This window comes from Capricornis sumatraensis, chromosome 19 (genome assembly GCF_032405125.1).
Source record: "Capricornis sumatraensis isolate serow.1 chromosome 19, serow.2, whole genome shotgun sequence".
In the NCBI taxonomy this organism is placed as follows: Eukaryota; Metazoa; Chordata; class Mammalia; order Artiodactyla; family Bovidae; genus Capricornis; species Capricornis sumatraensis.
The window spans coordinates 63,907,606-63,928,264 of NC_091087.1; positions in this window are offsets into that span (position 1 = coordinate 63,907,606).

Consider the following 20,659-nt stretch of genomic DNA (forward strand, 5'->3'; position numbering starts at 1 on the left):
CAAAGACTCTTTGCTCTCAATGCAGGGGGCCCGGTTTGATCCCTGGTTAGGGTATTAGATCCCACATAGTTGCAACTGAGTTGTCACGCCACAACTGAAGGTCTTGCAGGCTGCAACTAAGATGTGGGACAGTCCCCCCAGTTTTCCTTAGTAGCATTTTCCCTTTTTCTCAGTAGTTTATAAGATAACAGTGTGACTTAGAGTTGATGAAAAAGGTGTATTTACCTCCGTGGGCCATTGTGTGGGCGGGAAGTCACATGTCTGTGACTGAAAAAGGATTCATCTGATATTCCAGCCCTCTGCTGCCAACCAGGAGGGAACCAGTAAAGGCCGTGATCTGCTTGAGGTCAATTTTAAGCAGTAAAACTAGCCTGAGAACCCGAGCTCCCCACAAACTCTTACCCAAACTTCTAGGCCCCTATATTGTGCAGGATTTGGGGTCAATGCCATCATCTGGTAGGAAGTCTGGAACCTGTTCCTGGGTCTTCATCTTGAGGAAATGTTCTGCAGGAGGTGGCGTAAGGATCCTTGTGTAAGTCCAGGCCTGCATGTGGCCCAGGACTGCATGTGGCCCAGGCCAGCAAAGGTCGGGGAAGGGAGTGGGGAGGCTGCCCTGCCCCACAGCCCTGACTCCGCTAGTGACTGGGAGGGAGCATCGTGGCCTGGGTTCCAGGCAGCGAGCAGTTGAATTACGAACCTGGTGCCTGGCAGAGCCGGTGCAAGACACGGGGGAACCCGAGGGTTTCTAACTGGACAAACTGGGGAGTCCAAAGCTTAGCCCTTCTGTCCCACTCAGTGTGGAGAACTCTGCCCCAAGAAGGGGTGACCGGAGCGGGTCTCGGGTAAACAGTACATACCTCAGGGGCACGTGGCCAAGCTTTGTTCTGACCTAAGAGCCCTTCTGGCTGCTACGAGGTGAACCTGGGTAATGTTAGCCCGTGGGCTCTGAAGCAAGACAACTGGGTTAGCCTTGGACATTTCTGTGCTTCGGTTTCCCCATCTGTAAATTGGGGGTTATGATATTATCTACTTTATATTGTTGGGAGGATTAAATGAGGTTATAGTTGTAAAACCCAAAGAACAATGTCTGGTAACTGCTCAATAAGGGCTACTGTTCATATTTAGTATGTGAATAATTCTGATTGTCTTTATTTTATGGGGATAATTGGCCTGCAGAAGCAAATTGAGTCATATTATTTCCATGTCCTTTGGAGGAAACTGTTGCCCTTTAGTTGTCCTGTATATTAATCACATTTGCCATTTCATTCATTCATTCCACATTGAATTCTGTCTTCCTGTCAGTGTCAGTTTCACCTTCTCTGCTGTTGTTGCCTTCAAACCCACTGGGAGCCCCTAGTTGATTTTCCCTCCTCATACCCCCTCTCTTCCAATTTGAATGCTTTCTCAAACATTAGAGGCAGGTAGGAGACCACCTGGAGAAGGAAATGGCACCCCACTCCAGTGTTCTTGCCTGGAGAATCCCAGGGATGGGGGAGCCTGGTGGGCTGCCGTCTCTGGGGTCGCACAGAGTCAGACACGACTGAAGCAACTTAGCAGCAGCAGCAGCAAGAGACCACGTGCACCAGTTCTGCAGAGGATGGGCAGTTGGTGACTGAGAATAAGGACAGCTGAGTGGTTGTAGGCCCCACACTCTCATCTCGGGTGCAAGCATGCTCAGGTGAGGAAACAGAGGCCCAGGAAGGCATCTTACAGGTGAGGAAACAGAGGCCCAGGAAGGCAAGGTGGCTCACCTGGGTCTCACGGTGAGTGACAGGACAGGCATCTATCTACTCAGTGTCCTTGTTTCTAGCCACCCCCTGCAGAACTGGTGCAGCGGGTCCCCTGTGAGGGGGAGGTGGGGGTAGGGCAACACCCCCAAAGGCTGAGGTGTTTCCTTGAGCTGCTTCTCCAGCTCATAAGAGACCCTTCACCCATCAGTGCCAGCTCTCAGCTAAAGGTGGCACCAGTCCATTGCAGATGGCAGTGATAGATGAGCTGTTGGCCAGAAGTGTGTCCTAATCCTGCTCTCTCCTGCTCTAATTCCCTGCAAATAATCTTCCCAGGCTGGCGTTAGCCTACTTAGCCTGGGCTGGAAAGCACACGAGGTAAGCCACCCGGCTTAACCATGGAATGGCTGGGTTCAGGAACACAGCATGTCATGAGCCCTGGAAGGCAGGGGGTGCTGGTACCTCGGTTCACAGGCCAGGACGCTGAGGCCCACGAGGGTAAAGGCCCATCACAGGCCACACAGTGGCTATGGAGGATGAAGAGGGCTAAGTACATACCCGGAGGCCTTCCTGACACTGAGCTAAGGAGTGAGAGAGCAGCCCCTGAGGGGAATGTCTGCTTGGGTGTCCTGAAGTGCCAGGACCTCTTAACCACCACCACTTACAGCCTCTGTATGAACAAACACCGTGGAGCCTGGTCCTCTGTGGGTGGGCGAGTGGCTGGACCCCTGCAGCAGAAGAGCAGCCTCAGAGGCCTGAGATGTCCATTCATGCAACATATGCTGATAAAAGCACCTACTATGTGCCACTGTTAGGCGAGGCTCTCAAGTGTTAGTCCTCATAGCAACTCTAGGAAGTAGGTTCCATTACCGGCCCTGGTTCCTCAGTTTAGTGATGTGCAACACAGAGGATAGAGAAAGTCAGTTATTTGCTGAGGCTGCACAGTGAGAAGGTTGGTAGAGGTGAGATCTGAACCCACAACATCCAGCTTCAAAGCCCCCACGTTCTTAACCACCTGCTGTATAGTCACTTTTGAATGTTGCTCCACATGCAACCCTCAGAGATGGTTAAGATGGAAACAGCCTGGCCCCTTCACTGTAATAGTAACACCTGAAACCCAAGGCACAAAGGCAAGTGTAGGGAAAGAGCAAATTAGTCAAGATGGTGTGGTCAGGCTCTCTTGCCCCACGCCCTCTCGCCCTCGCCCCATGTTTTAGTGAATAATGATTATGTAACAGCTGAGAATATTCAGTCCTGAATATTCATAGGAAGGACCAATGCTGAAGCTGAAGCTCCAATACTTTGGCCACCTGATGCAAAGAACTAACTCATTAGAAAAGACCCTGAAGCTGGGAAAGATTGAAGGCAGGAGAAGGGGATGACAGAGGATGAGATTGTTGGATGGCATCATTGACGTGATGGACATGAGTTTGAGCAAACTCCCAGAGTTGGTGATGGACAGGGAGGCCTGGTGTGCTGCAGTCCATGGGGTCGCAAAGAGTCGGACACGACTGAGCGACTGAACAGCTGAGAATCACTTACAGCACTGTGTTTGTGCGTCTCGAGGTACTCGCTTGGCCACGGGCTACTTTTGTTTTGTAAGCATGTATAAACTCCACCTGGAAAGCCCTTGCGGTCAGGTCAGGTCTGCTGTTGCGCCAGCCAGGAGAGAATAAATGCATCTGCAGTTCCTACGGCTCCTTGAGTTTTCTTCCAGCCTCTTAGCTTGTGTCTTGCCTACCATGGGTTCAGCAAACAGTGCACACGGTGAGATACAGTGAGACAGCAAGTGTGCCCAAAGCCAAGGACAGATAAAACTCCCAGGACTTTAGAGAAAGAGGGCTATCATTTACTGTATTGACGTAATTAATTTGAATTTTTTTTTGTTCGGCTCTACTTACTTGATGGCTTGCCTGTTGTCTGTTCCCCACACTAGAAAGTAAGTTTCAGAAGAACAAGAGCTCTGTCCCATCCCTTCTGTATCCCCAGTACTTACTGTAGCACTTGCCTGGCAGTATGGTGCTCAATATTTATTTATTGTTTAATAAATGTAGCAAATTAAAAATGGTGCCCATGAATTCTTTGCTAATCTTCCCATTGAAATGGGGTGAGAGGGTCTATTTCTCCTCTCTTTGAATCTAGGTTGTGTTTAATGATGTGCTAGAATATGGCAGAGTGATGCCCTGGGACTTCTGTAGCTCAGCTGTAAGAAGCTTTACAGGTTTAACCTGGGGTTTTGGAACTGCTCGTGGAATGCTTTTTCTCGGAGCCTGTTCTTGCATTGAGTACTCCGAGGCACATGATGAGGTCACATGTAGATGCCCTAGTCAGTAGCCCCACCTGAGCTCCCAGCTGACAGCATCCACTGCAGGCCACAGTAGTGAGCCAGAGGAGCGTTCAGATGGCCTCAGCTCCAGCGAACAAATGTGTACTGCAGCTAGACAAGAGGCCCTGTGAGAGAACGGGCCAGCTGAGCCCAGTCAATCCAAGTACCACGAGAGATGGTGAAGACGAGAAGGGTGGTTCTGGTGTTCTGGAGGATACCCATGCCCATGATAAAACAGCGTGGATGTTCTGGTCTTATTTATGTAGCGTCATGAATAATGGTGGTTTTTTCAGAACGGTGACTTCTATGTCACCTTGACTCTATACTTGAATAAGTTGCTCAGGTTCCTTACAATGAGTATATGTTGTTTATATCATTTCATCTAATAAGCAAGGTTATTGAGGGTGGAGTTAGTGAAAAACAATAACTTAACCTCAAGGTTTTTCTACAACACAGTAGATAGCCTTGAAGATTATCATGGCTATTTTCTTTAGGAGGTAAAGTTAAAAAGACTTAAGTTTTCATCACCAGGATTTAATTAAAATTCTGGGTCAGATGATGTTAAGGAATTTGCCCAAGGTTGCAAGGCCAGTAGTATATGTCAGGGCTGCTATTTGCAATAGGAACAGATGCAAGCTGATTTAAGCAGAAAAGAAATTTATTAAAAGGTCATTGGGCACCTGTTTTTCATAAAAACTCTCAGCGAACTAGGAATAAATGGGACCTTTCTCCCCTTAACAAAGAGCATCTACAAAAAATCTACAGCTAACATTATATTTAATGGTGAGAGACTGAACATTTTCCCCCAAAGTCTAGGGGAAAAGTCAAGGATATCTGCTCTCATCACTCCTAGTCAACATCTTAGTCAGCACAACAAGGCCAGGAAAAGAAATAAAAGGCATAAGGATAAGGAAGAAATAAAACTGTAGGCAGTATGGCCCACATGGAAAAGCCCAAAGAATTTATAAAGACACTGTTAGATCTAGCAAGTGAGTTTAGCAAGAAAACAGGCTACAAGGTCAATATACTATCAATAATTTATTTATTTATTGCATCTTTGTGTGATAGGAAGGCCCAAAGGGAAATGAAAATTACAGTAGCACCAAAACCATGAAATACTTAGGGATAAGTAACATGTAATGTTTCTAAGCTGAAAACTATAAAATATTGATGAGAGAAATCTAAGAAAACTTAGATAAATGAGATATATTTTGTTCCTGGATCAAAAGACTCAATATTGTCAAGATGCCAGTTCTCCCTAAATTGATCTCCAGATTCAATGCAATCCTAATCAAACTCCCAGCAGGCTCCTTTGAAAAAATTGACAAGCTGATTCTAATATTTATATGGAAAAATAAAGGACTTAAATTGGTCAAAACAATTTTGATAAAGAATAATACTGTAGGGGTCATACTACCTGATTTCAAGCTTTATTATAGTAATCAATACAGTGTGCTATTGGTGAAAGGATGATAGATAGATGGATTAAGAGGACAGAAAACAGAATGCAGATATAGGCCCATACATAAATCAATTGATTTTTTATACAGATACCATAGCAATTCATTGGAGAAAGAATTGTCTTTTTAACAAATGGGGGTATTGGATATCTATATACAAAAACAAAACCAAACCCCACCCCCAAAACCCTCAATCTATAGCATATACAAAAAGTAATTTGACATGCGTTGTAGCTCTAAATGTAAAAGCTAATATAAAACTTCTAGAAGAAAACAGAAGAAAGTCTTTGCTACTTTGGGTTAGGCAAATATTTCATAGGCACAAAAGTATAAATTGTAAAAGAAAAAATGATAACATGAACTTCATCCAAGTTAAAAACTTCTGCTCTTTGAAAAACACTTACGAAAATGAAAAGACCAGCCACAGACTGGGAGAAAATATTTGCAGAACATAAATCTAACAAAGTACTAGTAACAGGACTACACATTAAAGACTCTTAAAACACAATAAGAAAATAAGCCAACTTTAAAAATTAGCAAATTATTTGAACACTTCAACAAAGAAATATATGAATGACAATCACATGGAAAGATGCTTAATAGTAGTTGTAATTGGCTTCCCAGTGGTGCTATCAGTAAAGAACCTGCCTGCCAGGTCAGGAGACATAAGTAAGACACATGGGTTCGATCCCTGGGTTGGAAAGATATCCCCTGGAGGAGCGCATGGCAACCTACTCCGGTATTCTTGACTGGAGAATCACATGAACAGAGGAGCCTGGCGGGCTACAGTTCATGGGGTCACAAAGAGTTGGACATGACTGAAGTGACTTACCATGCACTTCAATTCAGTTCAGTCACTCAGACTTGGAACCGGTCTGTTGTTCCTTGTCCAGTTCTAACTGCTGCTTCCTGACCTGCATACAAATTTCTTAGGAGGCAGGTCAGGTGGTCTGGGATTCCTGTCTCTTTTAAGTATTTTCCACAATTTGTTGTGATCCACACAGTCAAAGTCTTTGGCATAGTCAATAAACCAGAAGTAGGTATTTTTCTGGAACTCTCTTGCTTTTTCCATGATCCAGCGGATGTTGGCCATTTGATCTCTGGTTCCTCTGCCTTTTCTAAAACCAGCTTGAACATCAGGGAGTTCATGGTTCACGTATTGCTGAAGCCTGGCTTGGAGAATTTTGAGCATTACTTTGCTAGCGTGTGAGATGAGTGCAATTGTGCAGTATTTTGAACATTCTTTGGCATTGCCCTTCTTTGGGATTGGAATGAAAACTGACCTTTTCCAGTCCTGTGGCACTGCTGAGTTTTCCAAATTAGCTGGTATATTGAGTGCAGCACTTTCACAGCACCATCTTTTAGGATTTGAAATAGCTCAGCTGGAATTCCATCACCTCCACTAGCTTTGTTCATAGTGATGCTTCCTAAGGCTCATTTGACTCCACATTCCAGGGTGTCTGGCTCTAGGTGAGTGATCACACTGTCATGGTATCTGGGTCACTGAGATCTTTGTATAGTTCTTTTTTGTACTCTTGCCACCTGTTCTTAATATCTTCTGCTTCTGTTAGGTCCATACCATTTCTGTCCTTTATTGTGCCCATCTTTGCATGAAATGTTCCCTTGATATCTCTGATTTTCTTGAAGAGATCTCTAGTCTTTCCCATTCTATTGTTTTCCTCTGTTTCTTTGCATTGATCATTGAGGAAGGCTTTCTTATCTCTCCTTGCTATTCTCCGGAGCTCTGCACTCAGATGGGTATACCTTTCCTTATCTCCTTTGCCTTTCGATTCTCTTCTTTTCTCAGCTATTTGTAAGGCCTCCTCAGACAACCATTTGGACATTTTGCATTTCTTTTTCTTGGGGATGGCCTTGATCACTGCCTCCTGTACAATGTCATGAACCTCTGTCCATAGTTCTTCAGGCACTCTGTCAGATTTAATGCCTTGAATCTATTTCTCACTTCCACTGTATAACTGTAAGGGATTTGATTTAGGTCACACCTGAATGGCCTAGTGGTTTTCCCTACTTTCTTCAATTTAAGTCTGAATTTGGTAATAAGGAGTTCATGATCTGAGCCACAGTCAGCTCCTGGTCTTGTTTTTGCTGACTCTATAGAGCTTCTCCATTTTTGGCTGCAAAGAATATAATCAATCTGGTTTCAGTACTGACCATCTGGTGATGTCCATGTGTAGAGTCTTGTGTTGTTGGAAGAGGGTGTTTGCTATGACCAGTGCATTCTCTTGGCAAAAGTCTATTAACCTTTGCCCTGCTTTATTCCGTACTCCAAGGCCAAATTTGCCTGTTACTCCAGGTATGTCTTGGTTTCCTACATTTGCATTCAAGTCCTCTATAATGAAAAGGACATCTTTTTTGGGTGTCAGTTCTGGGATGTCTTATAGGTCTTCACAGAACTGTTCAGCTTCCTCAGCATTACTGGTTGGGGCATAGACTCGGATAACTGTGATATTGAATGGTTTGCCTTGGAAACGAACAGAGATTATTCTGTCATTTTTGAGATTGCACCCAAATACTGCATTTCAGACTCTTTTGTTGACTCTGATGGCTACTCCATTTCTTCCAAGGGACTCTTGCCCACAGTAGCAGATATAATGGTCATCTGAGTTAAATTCACCCATTCCAGTCCATTTTAGTTCCCTGATTCCTAAAATGTTGATGGTCACTCTTGCCAGCTCCTGTTTGACCACTTCTAATTTACCTTGATTCATAGACCTAACATTCCAGGGTCCTATGCAATATTGCTCTTTACAGCATTGGACTTTACTTCCATCACCAGCCACATCCACAGCTGGGCATTGTTTTCACTTTGGCTCCATCTCTTCCTTCTTTTTGGAGTTATTTCTCCACTCTTCTCCAGTGGCATATTGGGCACATACTGACCTGGAAAGTTCATCTTTCAGTGTCATATCTTTTTGCATTTTCATACTGTGCATACTTTTCTTCCACTGGAGAAGGCAATGGCAAACCACTTCAGTGTTCTTGCCTTGAGAAGCCCATGAACAGTATGAAGAAGCACACACTTATAATTAAGCAAATGGAAATTCACACCACAACTAAGTACCACGAAACACCTATTGAAATGTCTCAAGTTTGAAAAACCTGACAATATCAAGTGCTGGTGAGGATGTGGAGCAACTAGAACTCGTATACATTGCTGGTAGAAGCTGCTGGTAATGCAAACTGGTACTGCCACTTTGTAAAATAGTTTTGGCAGTCTTGTATAAGATGAAACAAATAGGTACCATATGACTCGGCAGTTCAGCTTCTTTGTGTTTATCCAAAGGAAATGAAGATATGTCCACACAAAAATCTATATGTGAAAGTTTATAGCAGCTTGATGCATAACCACCCCAAACAGAAAACAGCCCAAATGTCTGTTAACTGGTGAATCAATTAACAACTCCTGATGCATCCATAAAATAGAATATGATCCTTGTGGCTCAGATGGTAAAGAATCTGCCTGCAATGCAGGAAACCTGGGTTCAATCCCTGCGTCAGGAAGATCCGTGGAGAAGGGAATGGCAACCCACTTCAGTATTCTTGTCTGGGGAATTCCATGGACAAAACAGCCTGGCAGGCTAGAGTCCACGGGGTTGAAAGAGTCAGACATGACTGAGCAACTAACACTTTTTTTTTTCACAGCAGTAGAAAAAAAACAAACTCTTTTATATGCAGCAACATGGATGATTTATGCTCTGTAAAAGAAGCCAGATTTAAAAGACAGCATACGGTAGGATTCCATTTATATGACATTCTAGAAATGGTCAAACAACAGGGAAAATAAATCAGGTCAGTCACTGAAGGTAGGTGAGGGGACTGGCCAACCTGGGGGGGCACATGTGAATTTTGGAGCATAAAGGAACTATTCTCTATTAAGAAAGTGGTTATGCAAATGTATACTTTTGCTAAAATTCATAGAACTGTACACTTAAAAAGGTGAAAAAGGTATAACAAGCACATGAAAAGGTGCTGAACATTACTAATCATTCAGTTCAGTTCAGTTCAGTCACTCAGTCATGTCCGACTCTTTACGACCCCATGAATCGCAGCACACCAGGCCTCCCTGTCCTTTACCAACTCCCGGAGTTAACTCAAACTCATGTCCATCGAGTCGGTGATGCCATCCAGCCATCTCATTCTCTGTCGTCCCCTTCTCCTCCTGCCTCCAATCCCTTCCAGCATCAGGGTCTTTTCCAATGAGTCAACTCTTCGCATGAGGTGGCCAAAGTACTGGAGTTTCAGCTTTAGCATCATTCCTTGCAATGAACACCCAGGACTGATCTCCTTTAGGATGGACTGGTTGGATCTCCCTGTAGTCCAAGGGACTCTCAAGAGTCTTCTCCAACACCACAGTTCAAAAGCATCAATTCTTCGGCACTCAGCTTTCTTTATAGTCCAACCTTCACATCCATACATGACCACTGAAAAAACCATAGCCTTTGTGGACCTTTGTTGGCAAAATGATATCTCTGCTTTTTAATATGCTATCTAGGTTGGTCATAACTTTTCTTCCAAGGAGTAAGTGTATTTTAATTTCATGGCTGCAATCACCATCTGCAGTGATTTTGGAGCCCAGAAAAATAAAGTCTGACACTGTTTCCACTGTTTCCCCATTTATTTGCCACGAAGTGATGGGACTGGATGCCATGATCTTTGTTTTCTGAATGTTGAGCTTTAAGCTAACTTTTTCACTCTCCACTTTCACTTTCATCAAGAGGCTTTTTAGTTCCTCTTCACTTTCTGCCATAAGGGTAGTGTCATCTGCATATCTGAGGTTATTGATATTTCTCCCGGCAATCTTGATTCCAGCTTGTGCTTCATCCAGCACAGCGTTTCTCATGATGTACTCTGCATAGAAGTTAAATAAGCAGGGTGACAATATATAGCCTTGACGTACTCCTTTTCCTATTTGGAACCAGTCTGTTGTTCCATGTCCAGTTCTAACTGTTGCTTCCTGACCTGCATATAGGTTTCTCAAGAGGCATGTCAGGTGGTCTGATATGCCCATCTCTTGAAGAATTTTCCAGTTTATTGTGATCCACACAGTCAAAGGCTTTGGCATAGTCAATAAAGCAGAAATAGATGTTTTTCTGGAAAACTGTCTTGCTTTTTTGATGATCCAGTGGATGTTGGCAATTTGATCTTTGGTTCCTCTGCCTTTTCTAAAACCAGCTTGAACATCAGGAAGTTCACGGTTCATGTATTGCTGTAGACTGGCTTGGAGAATTTTGAGCATTAGGGAAATGCAAATCAAAATCACAGTGAGATATCACCTCACACATGTTACAGTGGCTATTTTGAAAAAGATGAAAGCTAACAAATGCTGGCAAGGATGTGGAGAAAAGAGAACCCTTGTACTGAGTTGGTGGGAAGGTCACTTGGTGCAACCACTGTGAAAAACAGTATGGAGGTTCCTCAGAAAATTAAAAATAAAACTACCATATGGTCCGTGGTACCCAACCCTCTCCTGGGTATATATCTGAAGAAAATGAAATCACTGTCTCCAAGAGGTATCTGTACCCTCTTGTTCACAGCAGCATTAGTTACAATAATCAAGACCCGGAAACAACCTAAATGTCCACAGATGAATGACTAGATAAAGAAGACAGACAAACACACACACAGACACACACACATGCACACACACAGACACACAGACACACAAACACACACAGACACACACACATGCACAGACACACAAACACACAAAGACACACAGATACACACAGACACACACAGACACACATGCACACACAGACACACAACAGACAGACACACGTACACACGGACACACACACACAGTGGTGTTTTATTCAGCCGTTAAAAGGAAGGAAATTCTGCCATTTACGACAACATGGATGGAACTTACCTGCATTTTTTTTTTTTTACTTTATTTTACTTTACAATACTGTATTGGTTTTGCCATACATTGACATGAATCCACCATGGGTGTACATGCTTCTTACCTGCATTTTGCTAAGTGAAATTAGTCAGAGAAAGACAAATACTGTATGATCTCATTTATACGTGGAATTTAAAAACATCAACCTGTAGAAACAGAGTAGGAAGGAGATGGCCGGCCACTGAGGGGTGGGGAAAATGAGGAGTAGGTCACAGGGTACAAACTTTCAGGTGTAAGGTGAATAAATTCTGGGGGTCTAAAGTGCAGTGTGGTGATTACATTAATAATACTATACTGTGTGCTTCAAAACTGCTATGAGAGTAAAGCTTTAATGTTCCCACCATAATAACACCAATGGCAGAAAAATGGTAATTATGTGAGGTGAAGGATTAATTAACCTTATTGTGGTAAATGTTTTGCAATATATTCGTGTGTATCAAATCATCACTTTGTACGCTTGAAGGTTACACACTGATGGACATCAACTGATGTCTCAATAAAGCTGCAAAAAATGTACTGCAATAAATCTGATAAAAGCAGGGGGGTCATTGGAGGGCCAGAGGATCTAGCTTTGAGACTGAATGCCATGAGAAATCCCCAGATTCATACTGGACTCTGAGCTTAGCCCCAGTGAGTGTCCAGTTAAAAAAACAGAACGCACCTCAGGCTTTCAAGCAAAACACAGCTTAATCCATAAGCTGAATGGATGGAATACATGGGGCCCAGGTCGTGTGCCTGTACCTTAGCAGCAAGGGAGGTGGGGGGGTCTGGGAATCTCTGGCACGTTCACCATTTCAGGTGGCGGATTCACCATCAACTGAGGGAGTCCAGATGCTCGAATGACAAATGGGAATGACAAATGTCCACTGTAGCTAGTAATTATGAACACAGGGTTTCGAGCCCTGATCAACCAGGGACGAGGTCTTCATCACAACACGGCAGCTCTTGAGGTGGTGCCTGAACACTGCCCCCAGGATCCAGAGCCAGGCGGTCTGGGGTGGGTCAGTAACTGAGTCCGACAACCATGTTCTCTCCGGGAGAGTGGGGAGCTCTGGGTTTCCCCTTGGCTCCAGCCATTCTCAGCCCTGCCCGCACTGGGGTGCCGTCATGGGCCCTTGGGCACCATGAGCGACTTCAGCCAGGAATGTCTCTTTTGGCTAAGGAGCAGCCAGGTCCCCAGAGAACCAGGGGCGGGGCGTGGGGACAGCCCCATCTGGGGCACACAGATGGGAAGGCTGGAGTTCTGAGTAGCGTCAGTGTCCTGACAGAACAGGAAGGAGGAGGAGGGGTCAGGGTGGGCTGAGGAGGAAGAGTAGAGGTCAAGTTGAGGTTTTGAAATATAAGCCCTTTCTTCCCCTCTGTCCTCGGCCCTATTCCCTTGGCCTCAGCCTTTGCTGGCCCTCCCAGGCTGCTCAGCACCTCGTCTTCCTCCCCCTTCCGGCGATCTCTGGATATCTTTCTATCTACTTCTTACAAACCCTCAGTACATCCTGGATCTCTGCCTTGAAACAGTCACACACCTAGAAACACCACCTGCCGGCCATTCTTTTCAAACAGAGAATAACACAGCTGAGAGGTATGGACTTCCCGAGTCAAAACCATCCAAGCCTGGGAGGGTACCTTGGGAAAAGGAAACGCCTGCAGAGCCGAGAGGAGAGAGAAGGGAGGGGCAGGAGCCCTCTGGGATGCCCCCCAGCCCAGCAACCACTCTCCAGCCCTGCTTCCTCTCCTCCCACAAAGAGGCTGAAGTGGCCCGACGTGTGAGAGGAGGGCGTCTGCTCCAGTCTGGCCAACAGGACCATCAGGAGGAGGAGTTTGTTGGTGTTTTTGAAGGTGTTCTTTCCTAACGAAAGGAGATTCGTGGATGGGAATGCTCTTCTCTAGCCAGGTGTGGTCACATCTGCATGTGATGTTGGAAGTGTGGCAGCCAGTTGTGACCGTAAGGCCAAGCCTAGGGCCAAGCTATATGCTGAGGAAAGATGAAAAAAGGGTCTGGGTCCTTGATGATGTCACTGAGAGCCAACACTGAACTTTCCCTCAAGTAGGTGAATTATGTGAAATAACGAAACCCCTACTGTTTACAGGCTTCCCTTGTGGCTCAGATGGTAAAGAATCTGCCTGCAATGCAGGAGACCTGGGTTCAATCCCTGGGTTGGGAAGATCCCATGGAGAAGGAAATGGCAACCTGCCAGTATTCTTGCTTGGAAAATCCCCTGGACAGAGGAGCCTGGCGGGCTACAGTCCACAGGGTTGCAGAGTCAGACACGACCTAGCGATTAATACTTTTCACTTTCCTTTCCTGCTGTTTACTCCTCTCATAGTTGGAACTTTTGCTCTGTACAACTGAAAGTATTCTGGCGGAAACAAATAAACCAGCATTTTCCAAATTCCCCAGTGTGTAAGCCTGTGTTAGGAGCCTTTTAAAGGTCATTACTATTTTATTTCCATCATACGTTTGAGGAAACTGAAGCTTTTTGTTTTTGATGGTGGTGGTGTTCAGTCACTAAGTCGTGTCCGACTCTTTGGGACCCCAGCGACTGCAGCATGCCAGGCCTCCCTGTCCTTCATTGTCTCTCAGAGTTTGCTCAGACTATGCAGTATTGTTCTTTGCAGCATCAGACTTTCACCACAAGACACATTCACAACTGAGTGTCATTTCTGCAGTGGCCCAGCCACTTCATTCTTTCTGGAGCTATTAGTAATAGCCCTCCAGTCTTCCCCAGTAGCATACTGGACACCTTCCAACCTGGGGGGCTCATCTTCTGGTGTCATATCTTTTTGCCTTTTCATACTGTTCTTGGGGTTCTCATGGCAAGAACACGGGAGTGGTTTGCCATTCCCTGATCCAGTGGACCATGTTCTGTCAGAACTCTTCGCTATGACCTGTCTGTCTTGGGTGGCCCTGCACGGCATAGCTCATAGCTTCACTGAGTTATGCAAGCCCCTTTGCCACGATAAGGCTGTGGTCTGTGAAGAGGTACTGAGGCTTAGAGCATTAAGTAACCTGCACAAAGTCACATACTAAGTAGCAGAGGCAGAAGTCTAGTCTGTTGTAACTTCAAAAAAATTTATAGAGCACTTGCTACATGTTGGGCTCTCTCCAGGGGCTGGGAAGGCAGTGCAAAGGAGACAGACAAATCTGGGCTTTCATGGAAGTTCCATTCCAATAGAGGAGGCTGGGCTTTAAAGAAGTGAACCAATAAGCAAGGTTATTTTATTTATTTTGTTTGTGGTGAGTCTTAGTTGTGGCTTGTGGGATTTTCACTGTGGCACGTGGACTTCTTCAATGTAGCATGCACACCCTTAGTTGTGGCACTGGGATCTAGTTCCCCAACCAGGGGTCGGACCCCAGGCCCCCTGCATTAGGAGCACAGAGTCTTACCTACTGGACCATCAGGGAAGTCCCAAGGAATGTTACTTTGTATTAGTGACGATTACTAAAAAGATCATAAACAGGGTGATATGGTAGAAAGTAATTGGGTTTCCGGTGTGTGTTGGAGGGGGAGTGAACATTTGAGATAGGGTAACTGGGGAGTGCTTTGTAGAGGAGTCACATTTGAACTAAACCTTGACAGACAGGAAAGAGCTGCTGTTGCCATGTGGGGACCCAGGGAAGGGCCTTCCAGGCAGAGGGAGCAACATGTGCAAAGGCCCTGAGGCAGCAAAGAGCTGGGGACATTTGAGGAGGTGAAAGGAGGTCACTGTGACTGGAGCTCTGGAAGCAATGGAGGGGGCTAACTTTCAAGAGAGTCGGGAGTCAGCTACTGTAGGATCTTGTAGGGCCTTACAAAGAGTTTGGATATTATTCTGATTGAGATGAGGAGTCACTGAAAGAGTTTAAGCAATGGAAAGCATTATCTGATTTGCATAAAAAAAATTTTTGGCCACATCCCGAGGCATGCAGGACCCTAGTTTCCTGACCAGGGATCGAACTCATGCCCCCTGCATTGGCAGGCAGTCTTAACCACTGGACCCCTGGGGGAGTCCCTTTGATTTACATTTTTGCTAGGCCTCTCTGGATGTTGTCTGAGAATTGAATAGTAAGGGGTAGCAGTGGGCAGCAAGACAAGTTGGGAGGCCATTGGTGCAGCCTTAGAGCGAGGTAACGGTGGCTTAGAATTAGGGGGTGGCCTGGAGAGGGCGGAACAGATTCCAACCAGGTTCCCAAGCCACAAGCAACAGGACTTACTAATGGATTATATGCACACGGTGTGGAAAAGGGATAAATCAGGGTTGGCCTCAGGGCTGGGGCTTGGGCAACTGGGGGAGTGGTGACATCTCAGGGGAGAGGAAGAGGTTTGGAGTTCTGTTCTCGAGTCCAGAGCTGGTATTCTTTCCATCCTACTCCACTGCCTCCTTAAAGTTAGAAAATACAAACTTTACCCAAAGAGTTATCACTGCCTGTGGGTACCTCTGAGTGGTGAGTGATGGAAGCAGTAAAGGACTCCGGGAGACAGCAGAAGCTCTAAGAGAGCATTTTCTTGCTTCCTCCAAAGTGCTTCTGAAGCACATTTGTTTCCTGGGATCGTTAACTTAGCACGGTGTCTCCTAAGGCTCCCGCAGAAGCAGATCCTGAGACAAGAATGTGAGGGCACGTAGTTAACTGGAAGGTGATCTCAGGCAGAACTGCAAGCAGAATTTGGATGGGGGAGAGGAGGGGAAGGAGACAAGATGCAGTCTGTAACCAGCAGGTTACTACCATGGGCAACTGGAGCGTAGTCTGGCTGGGGACCTCAGAGAGTATAGAGCATGCAACAGAATTGTCCCATCCAAGGGACAAAAAGCTGGGTTCTGCTACTCCAAATCCCTTTCACCGACCAAGGGTTGCTCCCAGGGGCATCAGCTCTCAGCACCTCTGTCTTCCCCTCATGCTGGCCCTCAAAGAAAGCCCTCAGGTGGAATATCACAAGTGCTCGCAGGAAGGAATTGTCAGCATGGCCTCTAGAGTGGCCAGTGCCGAGGGGATGGAGAGGGACACCCACAGCTCTGCCATCGCTAAACCGGCGCCTTTTAGAGTGAGTCTCGCAGCTACTAGACAGTCATGTTCAGGGCGCAGCCAATCAATCAGCGTCACAGACCATTACCATTCACAACGAAGAATTTGTAAATCAACCCCCCCCCCACAGCTTCCTTCATTGAGAAAGTCTTAATATAAAAAAAGTCAGCTGATCTAGGCAGTGTGCCTCATGATGAAAATCGATTCCCATTATGGTACAAGCGCTCTGTCTTCTTGCAGACCCGTAACCATTTGCCACACATCTTCTGCAGCGGCGTGCTAGACTGTGAGATCCTTGACGACACATGCTGTGACATGCCCGTCTGTATCCCCAGGACCCGGCGCAGTGTTCAGTGTGGAGGAGGACCCAGTGAGGAAACAGGAAGGCAGGGAGATTGCCTCCCAGTTCTGCTCCTTGAAGCCTCTAAACCCCAGCACTGCCTCCTGGCCTGACAGATCCACTTGGGATGACCTCTCTCCTAAGGGTGACACCAAGTGGAATCGACCAGTGTCATTGTCCCCCTTTAAGAGTTGTATATTGGCTGTGTCTAGCCCTAGGACCAGGCATGCAGCCGAAGCTCTTTCCATCCACGCTTCTGCCTGAGCCAGGCTGCTCTCCATTCCTCGGACCACGAGTAACTAGGTGGCCACCACTGAATGCTGTCTTGATGAGGCTAATGGAGACTGTATGATTCTTCGATGAAGTGGGGGCTTTCTCTGGTGGCTCAGATGGTAAAGAATCTGCCTGCAATTCAGGAGACCTGGCTTTGATCCCTGGATCAGGAAGATCCCCTGGAGAAGGGAATGGCTACCTACCCCAGTATTCTTGCCTGGAGAATTCCATGGACAGAGGTGCCTGATGGGTGACATAGGCTTTAGGGTCACAAAGAGTCAGACATGACTGAAGGACTAACACTTTCACTTTCTTTTCAATGAAGTGGCAAAACTCAGGCATGGGGAGTTGCTTCTTGGTGGTTCTTCTTTTAGCCACATAAGGCTGGCAAAGGACTCAGAAATTCTTGAAATTCTGAGGGGAATTTCAAAATCCCCTTGCCAATGAGGGAAAACTACTTGGTCTTCGTCACACCGATTCATGCACAGAAGTGTCCAGTGGGTGGGCTAGGTTACGTTGTACTGCAGTGAAAGTGAAAGTGAAGTCACTCAGTCGTGTCTGACTCTTTGCGACCCCATGGACTGTAGCCTGCCAGGCTTCTCCGTCCATGGGATTTTCTGGGCAAGAATACTGGAGTGGGTTACCATTTCCTTCTCCAGGGGATCTTCCCCACCCAGGGATCAAACCTGGGTCTCCCGCATTGGAGGCAAGCACTTTAACCTCTGAGCCACCAGGGAAGCCCTGGTCCACTGCAGTAGCACCCCCCAATCTGAGTGGTTTAACACAGATGAAGTTTATTTCTGGTCATGTGTCAGCAGAGGGTTCTGCTTATGTGTCCACTCAGGGATTCAGGCTGGCAGAGGCTCCGTCTTGAGACGTTCTGATGGGACACTGCAGCCATGAAGAAAGAGGGTGGAGTGAACAGCTCACCTGTTCTTAAAGCTTCCTCCTGGAAGGACACATGCCCTGTGGGTTTCACTGACATGAGCAACCCACACGACTCTCCTGACTCCAGAGGAGGTGGGGACGTGAAATCCTACCCAGTGCCTGGAAAACAGGTCAGTGCTAATGGGAACAGCTCTAATGATGACGACAGCTATGCCCTCTGCGGTAGGCATGATCTTCGCCTTTCTATCCTCTAACATTTGCAGGCAGATTCTTTACCAGCTAAAGCACCAAGAAAGCCCAAGAATAATGGAGTGGGAAGCCTATCCCTGCTCAAGTGGATCTTCCTGACCCAGGAATTGAACCAGGGTCTCCTGGATTGCAGGCAGCTTCTTTACCAGCTGAGCTACCAGGGAAGCCCATGCATTTATGTTAATTGTTGTTGTTCAGTTGCTAAGTCGTGTCTGACTCTTTGCAACCCCATGGACTGCAGCACGCCAGGGTTCCCTCTCCTTCATTATCTCCCAGAGTTTGCTGAAACTCATGTCCATTGAGTCGGTGATACCTAGTCTGTTTCAAAAGGCATTTAATTTTGCTGACCTTTGAGCAGGAGAACTTGAAGCATCTCATGCCCAACTCAGTGAAACCCATCGTGTGTGTGTTAGTCACTCAGTCTGGTCCAGTTCTTCGTGGCTTCGTGGACTGTAGCCCCCCTGGTTTCTCTGTCTGTGGAATTCTCCAGGCAAGAATACTGGAGTGGGTTGCCATTTCCTTCTCCAGGAAACTCACCATACCTTAACTCAATCTCAACCCTTAGGAACGATCACCAGATTATACTACCCACCCCACCTATTGGGTTGTTAGCTATTCCCTGCACCTGGATTCCCCATTAACATCACACTGATGCTTCCTCCCTCTCTTTATCTGGACTACTATTGACTGCTAATCACTCTTCCCATCAAGTATCATTGGCTTTGTTGAGTATCAGTTCAGTTCAGTCGCTCAGTTGTGTCCGACTCTTTGCGACCCCATGGATCGCAGCACGCCAGGCCTCCCTGTCCATCACCAACTCCCGGACTTCACTCAGACTCACGTCCATCGAGTCTGTGATGCCATCCAGCCATCTCATCCTCTGTTGTCCCCTTCTCCTCCTGCCCCCAATCCCTCCCAGCATCAGAGTCTTTTCCAATGAGTCAACTCTTCACATGAGGTGGCCAAAGTACTGGAGTTTCAGCTTTAGCATCATTCCTTCCTAAGAAATCCCAGGGTTGATCTCCTTCAGAATGGACTGATTGGATCTCCTTGCAGTCCAAGGGACTCCCAAGAGTCTTCTCCAACACCACAGTTCAAAAGCATCAATTCTTCGGCGCAAAGCCTTCTTCACAGTCCAACTCTCACATCCATACATGACCACTGGGAAAACCACAGCGTTGACTAGACGGACCTTAGTCAGCAAAGTAATGTCTCTGCTTTTGAATATACTATCTAGGTTGGTCATAACTTTTCTTCCAAGGAGTAAGAGTCTTTCAATTTCATGGCTACAATCACCATCTGCAGTGATTTTAGAGCCCCCCAAAATAAAGTCTGACACTGTTTCCACTGTTTCTCCATCTATTTCCCATGAAGTGATGAGACCAGATGCCATGATCTTCGTTTTCTGAATGTTGAGCTTTAAGCCAACTTTTTCACTCTCCTCCTTCACTTTCATCAAGAGGCTTTTTAGTTGCTCTTCACTTTCTGCCATAAGGGTGGTGTCATCTGCACATCTGAGGTTATTGATATTTCTCCCGGCAATCTTGATTTCAGCTTGTGTTTCTTCCAGTCCAGCGTTTCTCATGATGTACTCTGCACAGAAGTTAAATAAGCAGGGTGACAATATATAGCCTTGATGTACTCCTTTTCCTATTTGGAACCAGCCTGTTGTTCCATGTCCAGTTCTAACTGTTGCTTCCTGACCTGCATGCAGATTTCTCAAGAGGCAGGCCAGGTGGTCTGGTATTCCCATCTCTCTCAGAATTTTCCACAGTTTATTGTGATCCACACAGTCAAAGACTTTGGCATAGTCAGTAAAGCAGAAATAGATGTTTTTCTGGAACTCTCTTGCTTTTTCCATGATCCAGCGGATGTTGGCCATTTGATCTCTGGTTCCTCTGCCTTTTCTAAAACCAGCTTGAACATCAGGGAGTTCACGGTTCACGTATTGCTGAAGCCTGGCTTGGAGAATTTTGAGCATCTCTTTACTAGCATGTGAGATGAGTGCAATTGTGCAGTAGTTTGAGCATTCTTTGTCATTGCCTTTCTTTGGGATTGGAATGAAAACTGACCTTTTCCAGTCCTGTGGTCACTGCTGAGTTTTCCAAATTTGCTGGCATATTGAGTGCAGCACTTTCACAGCGTCATCTTTCAGGATTTGAAATAGCTCAACTCGAATTCCATCACCTCCACTAGCTTTGTTCGTAGTGATGCTTTCTAAGGCCCACTTGACTTCACATTCCAGGATGTCTGGCTCTAGATGAGTGATCACACCATCATGATTATCCGGGTTGTGAAGGTCTTTTTTGTACAGTTCTTCTTTGTATTCTTGCCACCTCTTCTTAATATCTTCTGCTTCTGTTAGGTCCATACCATTTCTGTCCTTTATCGAGCCCATCTTTGCATGAAATGTTCCCTTGGTATCTCTAATTTTTTTGAAGAGATCTCTAGTCTTTCCCATTCTGTTCTTTTCCTCT